Source organism: Balaenoptera borealis, assembly GCF_965194805.1.
Source record: "Balaenoptera borealis genome assembly, chromosome: 2".
NCBI lineage: Eukaryota > Metazoa > Chordata > Mammalia > Artiodactyla > Balaenopteridae > Balaenoptera > Balaenoptera borealis.
In genome coordinates this window covers 68,526,239-68,545,234 of record NC_138867.1, presented here as the reverse complement: position 1 = coordinate 68,545,234, position 18,996 = coordinate 68,526,239, and the positions used below count along the sequence as shown (strand labels likewise).

The 18,996-nt window shown below is 36.1% G+C and overlaps 1 protein-coding gene across 2 annotated transcripts in view; it reads left to right on the top strand.

Annotated features, from left to right (window-relative positions):
• The window catches only part of EDIL3 (EGF like repeats and discoidin domains 3), a 431,990-nt gene that overhangs the window by 317,791 nt on the left and 95,203 nt on the right, over nt 1-18,996 (top strand). The gene's annotated exons all lie outside the window — the stretch shown is intronic.

Sequence of the window (18,996 nt, the reverse complement as noted above, 5' to 3'; positions counted from 1 at the left end):
CAAAGAAAAGTAAGACAGCTTAATTCCATAATGAGGTCATTTTATTTGAAAGATACGCGTTCTCCTCTTATTGATTTTTATGCTGCATGTATGCATTTCAGAACTGTGGTAATTCATTGTATTTCTGGAAATCATGAAAACAATTACAATAGCAAATGTCACCCCTCATCAAACCAGATTTGCCGCATGTGAAACTCTTCTTACCAAGTCACCTGAAATTTCCAATAGTCTCTTCTTTCTTGACCCTACTTTTCCCTATTCTTACAGAAATATTCACTTTTTTTCTTTACTGTCCCCTAACATTCTACCTGGATATTTATTGATCTGAAGCTTTATTTAGTTCTTTCATTACCATACATAATGGATATAATTATGTATGTCTTTCTCCTTTTACTATTCTGTGAACTTTTTGAAGGTAGGCTTTATACATATATATATATATATATGTAATACAGGACATATTTATCATCCCAGAACCCAGCCTCATGTCCTTGCCTATATGTAGCAGTACTACTAAATTAAATCATTCGTTTGACAAATGTTTGTGATGTACCTCTGAAGTGTCACATACCATGATAAATAGCGATGGCACATGAGCGAGCAACACACTCTTCTTGCTCCGAAGACATTACCTCTTTCATAAACCATTCCTTTTATTTGCTTTGCATAACACCACACTTTGTTTTTCTTCATCCTTCTCGCCGCTGCTTCCCACTGTCCCCCACGCCACCCTTCCTCTGCCTGTTATCTTCCTGACAACCTCATTTTCACCAACTCCACACACTCACATTAGCCAATTTAGTGAGTACTGATTATTTCAACTACTGAAAAAAGGATTCAGCTTCTCCAAAATTCTTTCTCTTCTCACCATCCCCACTGCCACTTCCAGGATCTAGTCTGCCACCCTCTTTCACCTTGGTTTTTGCAGAAGCCTCCTAACCAGCTTTCTGGAACTAAATGTCTGACTCTCTGAAAACCTGTTTCCCAAATTGTAACCTGTGTGATTTTTTTTTTCCCCTAAAATATAGATGTGATTCTTTTACTCCTTTATTTAAACCCTTCAATTGTTCCCCATCAGCCTCAGAATCAAGTGCAGCTTCCTTAAGATAGCCTAAAAATCTTGGCGTGATTTGGCTTCAATTCACCTCTTACCACACTTCTGAATTTGTTTCAGTTTCTCAAACCAAACACTACCTCCCTCTTCCCCTTCCATTATACATGTGCTCTTCCTAGAGGAAAAGAATGGAGAGAACACCTCTGCCCAGAGCATCCCCAACCTTCTGTTGGTTAAATCCTTCAACTATAGTTTGGATGCACTTTCCTCTGGGAAGGCTTTACTGCCAGCTCCATCCCACACCAAATCTGGCTTAAGTTCTCTTCTGGATACTACTGTGTCCCCTGTAATTCTCTCACTGTCACATTATCATGCTCTATTGGATGTTGTGTCTTCATGCTACATTATTTGCTCCAGGAGGGATGGAACCACATTTGCCTTTTTCTACTTTCTCAGTCTGTTGTCCAGTACCTAACTAAATACCTGTCACAACACCTGACATGTGGTAGGCATTCAGTAAGTACTGTTTTTGTTTTACTGAAGTATAGTTTATTTACAATACTGTGCTAGGTTCATGTGTACAGCACAGTGAACATATATCTATTCTTTTTCAGATTCTTTTCCCTTATAGGTTATTATAAAATAATGAGTATAGTTCCCTGTGCTATATAGTAGGTCCTTGTTGGTTATCTATTTTATGTATAGTAGCGTGTATATATTAATTCCAACCTCCTAATTTATCCCTCCCCCATCCCTTTCCTCTTTGGTAACCACAAGTTTGTTTTCTATGTCTGTGGGTCTATTTCTGTTTTGTAAATAAGTTCATTTGTATCTTTTTCTTTGTTCTAGATTCCATATATAAGCGACATCATGTGATATTTGTCTTTCTGTGTCTGGCTTACTTCACTTAGTATGATAACCTCTATGTCCATACATGTTGCTGCAAATAGCATTACTTCATTCTTTATGGCTATTTTCCATTGTATGTATGTACCACATCTTCTTTATCCATTCATCTGACGATGGACGTTTAGGTTGTTTCCATATCTTGGCTATTCTAAATAGTGCTGCAGTAAACATTGTGGTGCATGTATCTTTTCAAATTATGGTTTTCTCCAGATATATGCCCAGGAGTAGGATTGCAGGATCATATGGTATCTGTAAGTTTAGTTTTTTAGGGTACCTCCATACTGTTTTCCATAGTGGCTGTACCAATTTACATTCCCACAATAAGTACTGTTGAATGAAAGAATGAGTGAATCGATCAAAGTACTATTCAATTTAGTGATTTGGGCCTAAAATGCATATAATTTGCTCCCCAGTTTAAGAGACCAACTGCTAATATCCTCAAAATTTTAAGTAATATTTGAAAAAGAAATCTAAAATTTCATATTAAAGGTCTGGCCTTTTTAATAAAGGAACTAAATTTTCATAATCGATAGCCTTTATGAACTTTTCAAGTTCTTAATTAGAAGAAACCATGGAAAATATCCTTTCCGTTTGTTAGACTTGAATGGTGAAGTTAAACTTGTTCTTTGTTGCTGTATAATATTTTTAAAATTGAAAACATTTCAGTCATATCTCAATTAACTGGGTGTGGCTAACATTATTTGTGAATCATAATGCCATGTGGAATAAGACAAAATATTTTACACCCCATAAGTAACTCAGACAGGCTGGTAGACTCTAGAAATACCCACATAACGGTATTGCCAATGCCAAATTTCTTTAGAAAGATCAAAATAAAACAAGTATTTTTACATGAATCAGGGTGTAATGTTCAATGCAAACCTTCATCCATCACTTTTTTTAAGATGACTTTTCATCTGTCTTCTTAAAGTCACTTGCATGCTGAAATTGATTCATTCTGTTGGTGACAGATTTTCTATCAATTCATGGACCAGTTGTTCATAGTACATGTCTATTTTTTGTTGTGTCAAAACATATTCAGAATCTCCAAGGCAAGGTCATTTGACATCTTTATTTATTTTTATTTTTTCTTTTTTGACATCATGCAAGAAAATGCTCCAGAATTGACAATTTTTAGTGTTTTCTCCTCAAGAGAGTAGAATCTGTTCAACTGTACATTGTTATACTTGTTAGTATCTTTGTTGAAAATAAGATTAATACTTTTATAGATAATGTATAGGGTGATTTAAAATTTTTGCAGTAGAATCAATTTTTATCCTTATTTAATGCTTCTGAACTTATAAATTTTGGCTGTGATCTTAACTAAAATGCATCAATTGTGAGAAATAGCATGGCTGCCATTTAAATCCTCTTTCTCCATTATCGATCTCCTACTAATTGTTTTTTAAGAAATTTCTTTTATATGCCAACTATACACGTAACTCTTTAATAATGAGAATTTTATTTCAGTTTGATAGTTTTTTTCCAAAACCTGATCATATAGTATCTGGAAATACAATTGTTGAAAATGAAACCAAAAAAAAAAAAAATCCTTTACCCAACTGTGATATATTTTAAGGAATCTTTATGCATTCTTTTAAGGAATTCTTATGTATTCAAATATCACTTAAACATTTTATTCTTATTATTCCTCTAATGTTTCTTCCAGTCTCTTCTCTAGGGTCAAAATCTCAGAAGTTTCTCAAGCAAATGTTCTCGTGGGTTTTTTTAGGAGTGATCTTACCTAACTGATTCTTTTCCTTGAGCTACTGTTAATCATGAAATCATTATGCTATTCCTATATGAACATGGCAGAAATGTGTTAAGTCCACAGGCGTTCCTAAGCGAGAGGCATTTCTCAGACCTCTGAAAAACTGTTGTTGCATCACTTGATATGTTTGATGGTCTCTTAAACTTTGAGCAAGAAGTTCTATCAATGTGTTTTCCAAAAGCCTACAAAGGTTAAATTGTAGTTCTTGCCTTTCAAAAAGTCTTACCTACACCTAAGCTGAAACGTAATAAGGCAGTCATTCCTAACTCAGAGTTGGACATTCCTAACACATGGTTGGACTAGATTTTAAACCCTGTCATAAAATTAGTGACATTTAATTTACAGAGATCTTTTAGAAGCAAACTATTATTATCTCCTGTGGTTAGTTTCTAAACAAAACCCAGAAATTTTGTTGGGTTTTAAGGTGGATTAAATAAAACAAATGACAGAACCGAGGAAGCACATAGTGGGTACCCAGCAACAAGTAGTTCCCTTCTTTCTCTTTCTGGTGGCTTCTGAAAACTCAGGAGAGCATCATCTGACACCACCAATTATGACCAGGAATGAAGATATGCATACATATTTTTGCTTCTTCCAAAAGGAAATTTCCAATAAAACTATGAAATATAAAGTAATATACCATTAGATCAGTTGCATACTGTGAGCAATGTTGATAGATTACATAAATTTGCATTGGCAAACAAAAATTTTAAATATTTTTACCTAGGCAGCATCAGTTGTTTTTCAGATTCTTTACCTGAGAGTAATAATAATTTTATTAATAATTTAAAATGAACATTATATCATTTGGCAATGTTCTCTACTGAAATCGTGTTCTTCTTAGAATGTCTATGTGCTTTTAATGTTCATTTTCAGGGCCTTTTCAACAGATTGAGTAAATTCCTTTTTATTTATGCTCAGATTATACAAACTGATTAAAATTCAGCATGAGATTGAGATGTTTAGTGACATTCTATCAGGAGTAGGAACATTACTGATGATAATCTTATAAATTGTGAAGAAATATTTTGCTACAGTAGATGCATCTAAACAAAGAACACTCTACGAATTAACTTGGATTGATTAAAAACTTGTTTTAAATAAGACATAAATTCTCTTATAGTGAATACACTGTGTATATACTCATTGCCCTATTTATTGGTGGTGACTATAGAATATGGATAATTCATCATCCATAATTGAAACCATGAAAAGTTTTTTCAGATTTCATAAAGGGTAGCATAATATAAATGACTAATAGGAAGAAAAATGTCAGAGTGTCACTTAGGAAATGACCTTTTGGTCTATTTCATGGGACATTTGCTAATTTAAGATAGTCTGCATAGTATTTCAACCAAATTAGTAGAATTAATAGAGTTGTTAGACTGCCCATTTTAATGCTGACCTTTGTCAAAATTGCAGCTAACCCTACACAGCTTCATTTCAGTACTAATTTTGTGGAAATGTGTAAGAAGGCAATTGAATTTAGGTTTTCAAATTAAATAAACCTTGTTTAATTTAGTCCATTTCAGATTTTTAAAAGGGAGTATTCTAGCCATAAATTTTATAACTTCTTTAAAGCCATTAACTTCCCTTGCTCTCTGAACAATTTATTTACAGAAGAGCTAAAGGAAAGGTTTTTGAGGATCAAGGGACCTCTAAGCCACTGGGAAACATTTGGCAATATGAAGGAATAATCTGATTTCCAATTCACTATTTCAGTCTTTCTTATCTAGTAAACATAAGCCTGCGCGAAGGTTTCAGTTATAAAGCAGATCTACAAGAGATCAAATAATGAAATAATTTATACAGGATTGTAAAACATCTTCCATCTTTCATAAGTAGTAATATATTTTGGAGTGTATGAAATGAATCAAAGGAGGTCTATACTTTGCTTGGATTATGAATTCATCTTTAAATTTTTTAATAATTTTATAATATCAAAGGAAATCTCCATGATCCATTAGGAAAAAAACTTTTAATGAGCAAAACACAATTGAGTAGGATATTTATACAGAAAATACTTAGAAGGCAAAGAAAAGTGCCATAAACATCAGTGTAGCTGTACTGAGGGCATAATTCGAACTCCAAACATCTGGTTTTGAAGGCTGACAAGTCACAGCAATACTCTGGGATCAGTTTTTGCTCTTTTTCTAAAATGTAGCTATTACAAAAAAAGATAACCTCTCAGGCAACCTTCCCTTTTAAAGAACTCTCACACCACTAAGATTCTAGTATCTAAATGATGATTGGCCAAATCCAAAGTAGTCAGAAAATTACCAAGCCTACCAGATAATTTCTGGTGAAGTTAACAACATCGTATGATTTAATTAGTGTTATGGTATAGCCATATAATCTTAAAATTAACCTTTAAAAAAGTTAACTTTCATATTCTGCATATTATATCTACTTAATACCCAAAATTTTTCCCCTAACTTTCCACCCATTCTCATTTTGAGTCATTTCTTTGTTTTATATCCCTCTTTAAACAGCTTGAAAGAAAAGAATTCCCTAAGACAAGGCAATGAGACCTACCAAGCCATTATGAAGTACTAATACATTAGCATTTACATATAGCACATCGTGAAGAATACACAAAGCAATAGTTCTGGTGGCAGAGGAAGGAGTAGATCAGATTGAGTGCAGGGTGCAGCTTTGGAAGGCAAGCCCCGATGGTACATGAAAATTGGATGGAAGCTTTGTGGTTTGGAGGTTATTTTAAATGGCTTCATAATTTTTTAATTCAAATAAATATTTTTGCAACCCCTATTATAACAAAATACAATACCAGGTGCAAGGAATTGAAAGATACATTCGGCATTGTGTCCACCTGCAGGTGTGATTACTGATGCCCTAATTGTTACGGATTCAGCATTCCAAAAGCAATAAACAGGAATGTGGGAAGCTGGATGCTTCTACTTAGAAGCCATATTTGAAACCACTTAAAAACTGAACAGCAGGATTTAAAAGAATTGTATGTGCACAGCAGGCCCGTTCGTGTTTTTATGATAATGAAAACTGAATGACTTCTGATTCCTTTGTATGCAAATAAATTTTAATTTGTGGCATATTAGCTATCTTTATAGTAACAAAATATAGTTACAAGAATAGTAATCATTTCCCTCTAAAAATATGAACTGAAAATATGCCAATGAGTAAAATTTAGAACTTGGGAATACTGTTTCAAGTAAGATGAGCATTTGTGAAGGCTTTCAAATAAAATGGGAATCAACTCTAATCAGTGATCTCATTTTGTCTTGAAAGCGGCCCTCTCAGTGACTAAGTTATTTCTGTTTTAGGAGGCTACAGAGAGTCTGAGAGATTTGCTAAAGATTGCACAGCCAATCAGCAGTACAAGGGGAAGTCAATACACCAGGAAACTCACGCAATGATTTTTATTTTTTTATTTTTTTATTTTTTTTAACATCTTTATTGGAGTATAATTGCTTTACAATGGTGTGTTAGTTTCTGCTTTATAACAAAGTGAATCAGTTATACATATACGTATGTTCCCATATCTCTTCCCTCTTGCATATCTCTCCCTCCCACCCTCCCTATCCCACCCCTCTAGGTGGTCACAAAGCACATCACGCAATGATTTTTACCACAGTATTTTGTAAACCATTTAGTGAGAGGGGATTCCTTTTTTCAGGGAATGTTTGTTGGATTAGGAAGCTCTTCCAGGGTCCAGTGCATAGCATAACTCTGGCCATACCTTTCTTGAAGGAGAGCTTCTGGTACCTCTTTGGATCCAGCTTGCCCTCTAAATCTGTGCTTCTACACTGTAAAAATTGTATACCCCTTACGGTGTTAAACATTGAACCCACACAAGTTAAATATTTAGAAAATATAATATCTATTTTTTTGGTTTAAGATAAAACAAATAGGAAATATGATGAAAATTCTAGCTTTCTTCCTACAACTCGATGGTGTGTCCTTTGTGCACACACCACATTTTAGACAGCGCTTCTTTGCCCAACACTCTTGGTTGTAGTTAAGCTCACCTGGCCTGGTTACTTTGGTTTATACTAGAGGTCTTTGTAATTTTTCTTCAAAGCCAGTGGTGCTATGATGAATAGGTTATTCAGTTTTCATTTACATTTATGAGTAAGGTGTCTTTCATTTGTGAAGTATTTATTTGCCAGCTAATGTCGACATAAAATAAATTTATTTATAGCAATATTGCATTCATTTTCTCTTTCACTATTAAATTAACATTTCTGTGAGGAAAACATGCCTCAGTGAAATGACTTTTAAGTTTCTTGTGTCTCCGTTTTATGCTGCTATTGTATTTCTTTCGCACAGTATGTCTACTGGAAAGTGTAGGTCCATCTACCCTTGCCCATTTCCGTATTTAGCCCTTGGTTAGAATATTCTCTCATATCCTTTATGATGTGCCTAAGGACATAGCTGCCTACCAATTAATCACTTTCTGGAATTTGTATATATTTTAATCACTTTCTGGAATTAGTATATATTTCAGAGGAAAATAGATATCAATTTCCTTGGCCAGGACAGATTGTGGGTTCAATATCAAGGCCAACCAGAGTTTTGACTTCTTAACTCATGACTTAAGCTCCTTGCCTAGGTCTGTCTAGACATCCAATGCTGCTCGCTCCATTTGGCCTGCCCGCTACTCCCTGCAAAACCTGGTGCACATCTGACTGCCCTCCCCTTGTGCCCTCTTCTCATCTGAGCTTTCCTGGGTCCTTGTTCTTTGGTTTATCTCCTCTTTGGTCTTGCATTAGGGCTCCAGCCTGCCCTCTGAAGGCTCACTGCCTATTTATCATCAGCTCATTTTCATCTTTGTGGAGTATCAGCCCTGCCCTGGCTCTCACAGGGCCATAGCTGACCTCAGTCTTAGCTCTCTTAGCTCCTGGTCCTGGCACTCAAAATTTCTATTTTTCCAGATGCATCTTTTCTTCACATAGTTCTACCAGCGGAATCCAGTCCCCCTGACTGCAGACCCAGAGTTTCTAAAAGGTCCTCTCTTTCTCAGTCTGATTATGAACTGATGAAATTAGGATAACGTATATCACTCTTTCATCCTGAAGGTGTGTGTTCTTTAAAACAAATTAGATTCCCTTTCTCCCCCAATGGTCATTTTTATCAGCATTTTTCAAAATGTACCCTGAAAAACACTGTTTCTTATAAGGTTCTCCACAAAAAAAAAAAAAAAGAGTCTATGCTGAAATATATTTAGTAAAGTCTATATCCTCTTCTCTGTTCTTACTGATTCAGATGAATATTAACATAGGATGCTTAAGAATCATATAGGAAAGAGATTTGTTTTATTTGATGATTTTCAAACTTATTTGGTCACAGAGTGCTTTTTAAAAATAACTACCAAGGGACTTGCCTGGCGGTCCAGTGGTTAAGACTTTGCTTTCCAGTGCTGGGGGTGCAGCTTAGATCCCTGGTCGGGGAGCTAAGATCCCACATGCCTCACAGCCAAAAAACCAAAACATAAAACAGAAGCAATATTGTAACAAATTCAATAAAGACTTTAAAAATGGTCCACATCAAAAAATCTTAAAAAAAACCAAACTATATATTTAAATAAATTAATCAATTAAATAACAATAAAAATAACTACCTTAACATCTCCAGAAACCACTTTAGAATATTCTGTATTAATTAATTTGCATTTCTGTAGCACTTCGTTGTTTTCAAAAGGCTTTTCTAATAATCTGTATCTTTATAATAATCTGGAGACATGTAATTATTTATGTAAAGTGTTCTGTCCCAAAATAGGAAAAAACAATTTATAGAGGTTATAGGACTTAATCCTGTAAGTATCAGAACTTGACTCAAAATTCCGGTTTCTCTCTTTTCCATTGAGTGCCGTTTTTCATGGCTGTTTGCATCTGACATCATGTAGGAAGAAGTCTAACCTTAGTAGCCTTTTTTTTTTCGTGAATTTTGTTCGTGATTTTCATGTTTTTTTTTTCCAGTACAGCAAAATATATGCAAAATACGTGTATTTGGAAATATGGTTTTCCAATTCACTTCATTCTTCTATTTTTATGATAGACCTACTCAATATCACAAACAATTTCATCAATTCTATGTCCATATATGTACAAACCAAGCATTTAAAATTGCCTAAGTGCATTCAAAGCATTATTTTCATTTCCTCTTCAGAAAGAACGTTGCACATAAGCTAAAGTTAGCCCAGGTGTGCCTGAAGCATAGTCAACCCATGTCATGAATAAAATGGGCTCTGTACCTTGACCACTCTAAGCACAGAAAGTAACATGTGAACAGTTTTGCCTCTTAAGAAACAGTTCCTATAAGCTAATGAGCTTATTAGCTAGAGAAGTTCACAACAGCACGCAAATGTTTGTCAACTCAAGTGGTAAAAAAAATTCTCTCCCATTTGTTGTAAAGTGCATCTGATAATTTTCTTTAAATCTGTTTCCCTCTCATTTAAAAATGACAGATTTTCATTGGAACTTATCTTTAAATAAACTGTAAAGTTGGCCCTCCTGCACATGTTCATACCCTTTGGCTTTGCCTTCTCTGTATTCACGGTGTAAAGGTCTCTCTCTTCATTCCAATGATGGAAGCTTTTGTAACTGACATGCATTAAACTTTAACATAGAATTCATATTAGGATAGTTACTGTTTTACAGTAAAGTAGGACACTAAACACATGCAACGGACGTTTTGTAGCATCCGTCTGTTGAGCAAAGCAAGCTCAGAACTGTGAACGCATCATTATTTTACAGATACGTTCCTTGCAGGTTTTCCTCACTTAAGAAGTCAGACTGCAGTCTCTTTGAATATGATTTCTGTTGCCCCATACATTTTCTCTTCTACATGCTCAGTGGCTTTCGATAGAGAAAGCTAAAAGCAGATAAAAAGCATTTTATCCAAGGTTATTCAATGTAAGAGAGAAATCGAGATATTTACCTATAATAATTATTAATTAGTACCTATTTATATGATATCTATAGTTTTAAAATTAAAATAAAATTTTGTAGATTGTATTCAAAATTGTATTAATTATCATTGTGTCATTGTATAACGATTATTATTACCATTTTATAGGCAACATAGCTGACAAAACCAAATATGGTTAAGAGGGCTGAAAGTAAATGAATAAAATAAAAGCAAGGGTAATTGAATAACTGTCATTCCAGTTAAACTCTGAGTCACTTTTTTCCCTTCTCCCAACATGCTACCAACTATTTGAGGCTCAGCTTTTGTTTCTTTCATGAGAAGCACTATGGATTTTAATCCCAGAGCTGTAGGGTTTGATGGCCCTTCATTGAGTACCACAGGACCCATCTGTTCTGTTAGATATATGCCTGGTGATGTGGAAGGAGTTGTATATACAAGGTAATGGATCTAAGAGTACTTAGAATGTAACACTAAGTATATATATATATATATATGTCTCTACAACCGCCTCAAAGCTCCATAATGGGAAATAGGGGAAATTCTAAAAATAAAGCAGCTTTAACGCCCTCACTGGGAAAAAGCACACCACCAGCTGCTTGTATCTTTTTGCATGTTGGTGTCAAAGTCACTTTCTCAAAGTGTGGTTTAGAGACCTCCTGCTTCAGAATCAGCTGGCATGAGCTGGCTGAAAATGTGGATCCCCAAATGCCATTCCCAAAGACTCTGATGTTTTTAGGTCTAGAATGGGCATAGGAATGCACATTTCTGGATATATATATTGAGGGATTCTTGCACTGTGTGAAATTGGAGAGAAAGGAATTGGTAATTTATGGCTTGACTGATAAACATATTCATTTAGAGGCTACCATTTTAATGGGACTTGCTTAGATATGTTGAATTGAAAATTATTTGAGTGTGTATCTAACTGCACCTTAGGAGTAGAATATCAGGTACTTCAAATTAAGGAAATGTCATTATACCAGTAGGCAGAATTCAAAATTTTCAGCCTTATATTGATCTGACTTTTATTAAATGAATGAATCCAACAACAAATCTTTAGTTTCTCCTAATTGTATAGGAAATAAGTTGTATTGAGCATACTCACATAGAACCAGATCTGAAATCCGAGAAAGAGGATATGTGTTGGTTTCTGTATCTCTAGTATCCTCTGGCTATGAAAAGTAGCTGGGTGGGTGGGTGGGTAGATAGGTAGATAGATAGATAGATAGAATTAAGGTCTAGTGTATGGAATTATGGAGTTATTATGGAATTATCACAGATTTTTGTTAATTGGTCCTTTGATATGTGTAGTGCAATAACAGATATTCCTAACAATTACCGTGAGATACTACCAATTTCTGAAGTAACATTTGAAGAGAGTAAAATATGTTCAGTGAAGATAGATTATTAAGTTTACTGTTTTTGTCTCATAAAGAGGCTTTGTTTAAAGTAGGTGCTTATTGAAAGTCTGTTGAATAATGTTTTCAAAACGTGTTGATATATGTGCAGTTTATAGAGTTAATTTTAAATTAATTGGTATATTTGATAAGAAAAGGTATTTTGTAATGTTAGGATGGTAAACTCTATAGCAGAACTGTCTGGGTTCAGACCCTTTCTCTGCCACTAACCAGTTGTGGGACTATGGAAGAGCGATTCTACACATTAGTGTCTCAATAGTCTCATTTTCTAAATGGTAACAGTAGTATCTTATAGAGTTGTGTTAAGGACAAAATGAATTAACATAGTAAAGTGCTTTAAAAAATTACTATAAAAATGTGTTACTATTACTTTATTAATCAGAATGAATCAGTTACCAGTGAAACTATATATAGCACTTTCTTTAATTTAAGGTTGCCAAATAAAAAATCTAGAATTTTTAGTTAAGAATAAATAATGAATTACTGTTTAATATAAGGGTGTCCCAAATATTGCAAGGGACATACTTACACACACACACACACAAATGTTGTTAATCTGAAATTCAAATTTAACTGGGCATCCTATATTTTATTTTGCTAAATCCAGCAACCCTATTTTCACACTGTCTAGTTTGCTTTCTTTCCCCTGGAATCTCCAACTGAACTAAGCTATCATGGTGACATAGTGATGATTTAGTCAATAGATAATGGTTTTAATAAATTGCTCACCTATAATTATTTTATACTGTGCCTATATTCCAGATGAATAGATATTAGAAATCTAATAGTTTGTTAACTCCCGGACAAATATGCTTAAATTGTCCTCCACTTCAAAATTATTAATCCCTATTTTGTTCTGGAAAAAAAAGAAGCTAGTCTTTATTCTGACTCTTCTGTGTCTAGTGGATTTATGGGGGTAAGATGAACCCTTTGAGATCCACACATAGAGCAAGGAAATCTATGCTGGAAGTCAGTCTCTTTCAATATAAAGGGACTCAGTATAATATTTTCCATCATGTGAATGTGTTGAAGTTGCCAGGAATGCCCCTAAGTGACTCTCAATGACATTTGGGATATTGTGTCTACAGTTTGTAGAAATTACCACTAGGTGGCGTTTAGGATCCTCAAAGATTCTTGGCTCAGTTGAGTTCATGTTATAAAAAGACACACACAGTCCTTAGGACCTGACCCTTGATCTCCTGAATGACACTGGAGATGGTATCCCTCCCAACCTCCATCATCAGTTTGTTCATCTGAGAAATTTAGTAAATGCCCATTCCACAGGGCTGTTGGAAGACTGAATTCTCTTGGTATGAAATATATATAGCTCTAGTGGAATTACGGAATTTAAATTATCATGGATTTTTGTTAATTAGTCCTTTGATTTGTATAGCACAATAATAGATATTGCTAACAATGACCATGAGATACTAGACGCAGACATAGAGAACGGACTTGAGGACACGGGGAGGGGGAAGGGTAAGCTGGGACGAAGTGAGAGAGTGGCATGGACACATATATACTACCAAATGTAAAATAGATAGCTAGTGGGAAGCAGCCGCATAGCACAGGGAGATCAGCTCGGTGCTTTGTGACCACCTAGAGGGGTGGGATAGGGAGGGTGGGAGGGAGATGCAAGAGGGAGGAGATATGAGGATATATGTATATGTATAGCTGATTCACTTTGTTATACAGCAGCAACTAACACAACAATGTAAAGCAATTATACCTCAATAAAGATGTTTAAAAAAAAAAACCAAAAAAAACAGAATTCAGGGTTCTTGGAACAGGCTAAGTGCCCTGTATGAGTTCTCTTCCCTGCCTCTTCTTTAGCATTAAGGCAGAACATTTAGAGATTAACAGTAGTGGAACCAATTTTGACCCCAAATCCTGTGGCTATATTATATTTAATCACAAGACAAAGTAAGGAGGAAACATAGGCTACTTTGTGTCTCTAGCTTTCAATCGGATTATTTCATATATTTCAAAAGTTGCCTAGACTCCTGAATTTTTCCACAATAGTTCTACTTAACTATCTGGAAAATGCTATGAAACTCCTCTCCCTCACCCCCTTTGTGAGATTATCCATTGTTTTATCAGCCCATCTTTCCTTCTGGAAAGTTACTCCCTTTGGGGAGCAATCCAGTCTAACCTGGTATTTGTAATAGGATCTGCCAACAGAGTCATGTATTCACTCACCACAGCTTTCTTCAGAGGAGAGCCCAGAACTTCCTGGTAAAAGGGAAGCATCTTGTTGGAGCTGTCACAGAGAAGGTAAAAACAGAAGTAGGAGACATTTCTTCAAGCTGCCCTTGTAGAGCAAGCACACCATAATTTATGACAAAATGATTATTAGAGAGGCTTTATGGAGAGCTGAAGGAGAAACTAAAAACTCCCAGACACCTTGGGGCCACCAACTCCTTGGAGCGCCCACTCCACCCTCAAGTGTGAAATTGAGAGACAGGATAGGTACTGACTGTTCCCAACCTACCACATGCAGAGAGCCACTCCAGTAGTGTTTAGTGGAGAAGAGAATCCCAACATGTTTTGCTCTTTCTTGAGCTCACTGTTCATATCAATTGACACCTTTTTTTTTTTCTTCTATCCGCCAGGCCATAGTAACCAACAAGAATATGGCCAGTATTTAAGAAAAATTTGTGGTGAAAGACCTTAAGTAGAAAAGTCTATCCACTAGATTGTTTTGGTGTTGTTTTTGTTTGTTTTTTGGCTTTGAAGTTCTATGGGAACATAGTAGTAGAAGACATTATTCTATCTATTAGGTCTTGAGAAAAAATGCAACTGAAAAATACAGCACTTGAAAAATTTTATCTGTAAATAATATCATGAATTAAAATGCTAATTAGGGGACTTCCCTGGTGGTACAGTGGTTAAGAAACCGCCTGCCAATGCAGGGGACATGGGTTTGAGCCCTGGTCCTGGAAGATCCCACGTGCCGTGGAGCAACTAAGCCCGTGCACCAAAACTACTGAGGCCAAGTACTGAATCTAGCCCATGATTATCTAGACACATGATACGTATTGAAGAGATAAAGCATGAAAGATTATATTGTTGTTCAAAAGATTTGCTGCTGCTCTTCCCTGCAATTCTCCTTTCTGAAAAAGTATAAAACTTTTCAACCGCTAACTTCATGCTTTGTCATGTGACTTAATCTTAGCCAACGAATGGTAGCAAAGTAATGCTTCTTTTTTTCTGAGTGGAAAATTTTGGAAGTGAAAAGAAAAAAAAAAGTGGGTCCTGATTTACATTATCAAACTAGGCACAGGAGCATGATATCACTGTCACATAGATTCATCTGACAGCTACAGCTTCTCATGAAGCCAAAACGAAGTCAACCATAAAATTCTTTAAACATCTGGAAGCCAGAGGGGAGAGAATGTACAAAATAAGAGTAATAGTATTTACTAATTTATAGGGCTGTTCTAAGCATTAAAATATATAATTCAGGTATAATACTCAGCAAAATGGCTTGTTCCTAGTAAACCCTCATTAAATAGTTTATGATAAGGAGAATGCAGATAGTGATCATCACAGCAGTGCTACTCTGGACCTCACCCAGATGGAGATATTTGTCAATGAAGTAGAATTGATAAGAACCAGGTGAGAAAGCAAACATTTTATAGTAGTAATGATAATAATTGCACAAAATTAGCTAGCTTTGCAAAGAATGTTTAGACACAGATTGCAGACCAGTAGCAGTGGGCTGGATTCAAATTCAGCCTAATTTTTTTCAGATGGCACTGGGTCCTTTTTAATCTCTAATTTGAATGGCCTAAATGGAGCATATGCCCACTCATTCACCACAATCCACCGCTTGATTTTACTTTTTTGATCCAAAATTGTCATTTGATTCATTCTCTGCAGGCCCGTGGAGACATTTCATTTGCTCAAGACAACCAAAAGGGCTTTTATTTCAGTTGATTTTAAATTAAGAACCTCAAGGAAGAGATAGTCCCCCAGCTTTTTCCAGTCTTGAGATATGACTTAGAGAAAACAAAGCTCTTTAATTTGTAATTTGCTTCTGTCATTCTGTCCTATTTGAAAACAGGGCAGAGAGAGAGGTGCTGAATGGCTGAAAAGCTGAGGCTGGGGGCTTGGGACTAGGGGTTGTTGCAGAGCCTTGCCCAGCTCTGGAAATGACTAAGCACGTTCAGGTGAGGAGGAAAACAAAGAATGGTAAACAAAATGTAAAGGTCAGGCAAATAACTGTGAATGATGATACACACACACAAAGTAGCCCAGGTACCAGCAAAGAATCGGCACCGTGACTAGAGCACCACTTGTAGCAGTTTTGTAGTGTAATAAGAGAGAAGTGTTCAGTAGGAGAGATGTGTCCCGAGCAGGACCTCAGCTGTGGAACCACAGTTCCTGAAGCAGAACCACTTCTTGTCTCAAGAGTGATACCAAAGTTCAGTAGAGCTGGCCTGACACTGGGAGCTGACACATGAGGACAGAACAGGAGCCTGGTGGGGGAAAACAAAGGAACATCACAGCCCTAGAATAAGAGTAAACTCGGGCCACTGCATGCCCATAGGTATGTTTGTGTGAAAGTGCCCCTTCCTCTGAGTGGACCAGTGAGGCCAGGCACTTGGTGAGCAGAACCCAGCCGCCTCAGCTGGATGCGCTGTGTGGACACAACCTGTACAGTGATACACTGCAAACCTGAGGTGACCCGACAGATGGGGAGAGAAGGTGCGTAATACCTCCTGCTTCAAGTCAGGCTTGGTCTAGTTTTGAATGAGATGGGGTTCAGCTAGGGGAGCTGGGGAAAGCAAGGTCTTATAAGTTTGGCCAAGCCCCTTACCTTCTCAATGAAAGACATTGATCTTTTCCTGACAAGCAGAGACTAAACATCAGAAAGAGAAAGATGTACTTTAAGAGGAGTGAAGAAACTGTTAGCTCTCAAGCAGCTCTAAATGAGATAAGTCCTCTCACAGGACTAAGATTTTATACTTTTGCAATCGCATTGTACTGCAATCCCTTAAGTCTTTAGTGGCTTTTAGAGTCATCCCCTTATCGATGTTGAATGCATGTCTCCTTAAAATCCCTACCTGTCTAAGATTTGTTGGCCTTGGCAATAAAGTATGACTCCAAAGTAATGTCTTAAAATGAGGCGTTTAGAAAGGTTAGCCTTACAATGTATGAAAAAGTAGAGAAGCCCCTTGGCAGTTGACCTGCCTCTTCTGAAGTCCAGCTTCCTTATTTCTAAAGTAGATGGGATATCATCCCAGAAATGGAAATAAAAATGCCTATCTTTCTTACTGATACCTGCCTGCTATCCAGGGAGGAAAAGTATCATGTCTACAGTTGTGCCTTAAGACCCTATCTGATACAGACCGAACCCAGAATGATCCTCCACAAAAGCACAGATTTGATTGCCCTGACTCTACACATACCTACCCCAGGAGCCACATGTTGTGTTCCCAGTTGCCATCCCCAGGGTAGCGGTCTCCTAGGTGTTTATCATTATTTATCCCGAACCTGCAATTCAGGCTACTCAGGAGGGAATGACACAAAGAGTGATTATTGGTTCTCATTTCAATACTTTTTATTATGCTATCCTATGAGATTTTTAAACAAAATTTGCACATTTTTGCAAGAGTACTCAGTATCACTCACTCATTCAGCAGACACTTACTGAATGAATTCTAGCTCCAAACTCTGGGGATGCAGAGGTGAAGAAGAAAGACAAGGTTCCTGCCCTTATGAAGTTTATTGCTCATAAAGGCAGAGCTGTAAACAAGAAAGAGAAGAAAAATGATATCCTGGGAATATAGAAGACTCTATTAGAACATATCATAGAAATTTGATCTGGCCTGCGGATCAGGGAAGACATTCTGTGAACGTGATGTTTGAGCTGAGACCTAGACTATAAGCAAGAGTTAGTTGTAACTAATAAATATTTATTATGAATTAAATTAATCTAATTTTAAGGGAGCATCATTTTTAAAAATGTAACTGATTTATTTCTTAATCCTCTAGCTAAGAAAATTTTAAACCACATCATTTAATATTAAAACTGAAAAGTTTCTATAATAAGAGTTGGAGAAGAGAATTGAGATTATGATTCTAGCATAAGAAAGCTAAATTAATCAGCATAGCTTTGTTGAGACTTAGACATTATATCAACATTAGAGTGAACTTTGCTCCCTGTTGCCCCTAAAGTTGCATGAAGTCTAAAATAAAAAGCTCTATTTATACAGATGCTTAAATGAATAGATGAGAATTCTGATGTGCGATTCAGTTTAATCATTCCTAAGGTCATGTTGGTTTGAGAAATTCATTCTAATTTCATAAGCCCAATTTAGAAACATCAGTGTGGTCTTACAGTGTATGATAAAAAGCAAAATCACAGGAAAATAAAAGTAAATCTCCATGACTTTTGTCTTCCAAAAGGTCAAGTGCAGAGAGGGGTCACTCACTCTGCCTACAGGACCTATATGCTGAGACTTGATAACAGTGGTGTGGCCAGTCTTACCAAGGCTAGAAAAGGCTTGGTCTTCTGAGGATTTATTGACTGGTGAGGAGATGAAATGCCAGGATAGATTCCCATTTCTGTGGTTCAATTCTAGCTCTGCTTCTTACTGTCTTTATTAGCAGGGCAAATGAATTCACCACCCCAGGGCTGCTCAAGGGATTTTTGTGGAGCTGAAATGAAAGGACATCCATGAAAGTTGTTACCACACTGCCTGTCACATAAGCAATGTCTTTTCCCCACATGGATACAGTAGACAAAATTATAACAAGGGCCATTCTAGATTGGTTGAAGGCACATTTGCTTTTTGTGATGCCTATCTTGTAGAGTTGATTATGACGTGGTGATGATTATCATGACTATAGTAAAGGAGGCCTAGCCTACAGTCTGATAAAGTTTCTTTCCGTTACTTCTAGAATGACCTGATCATTAATTCCCAGTAAAA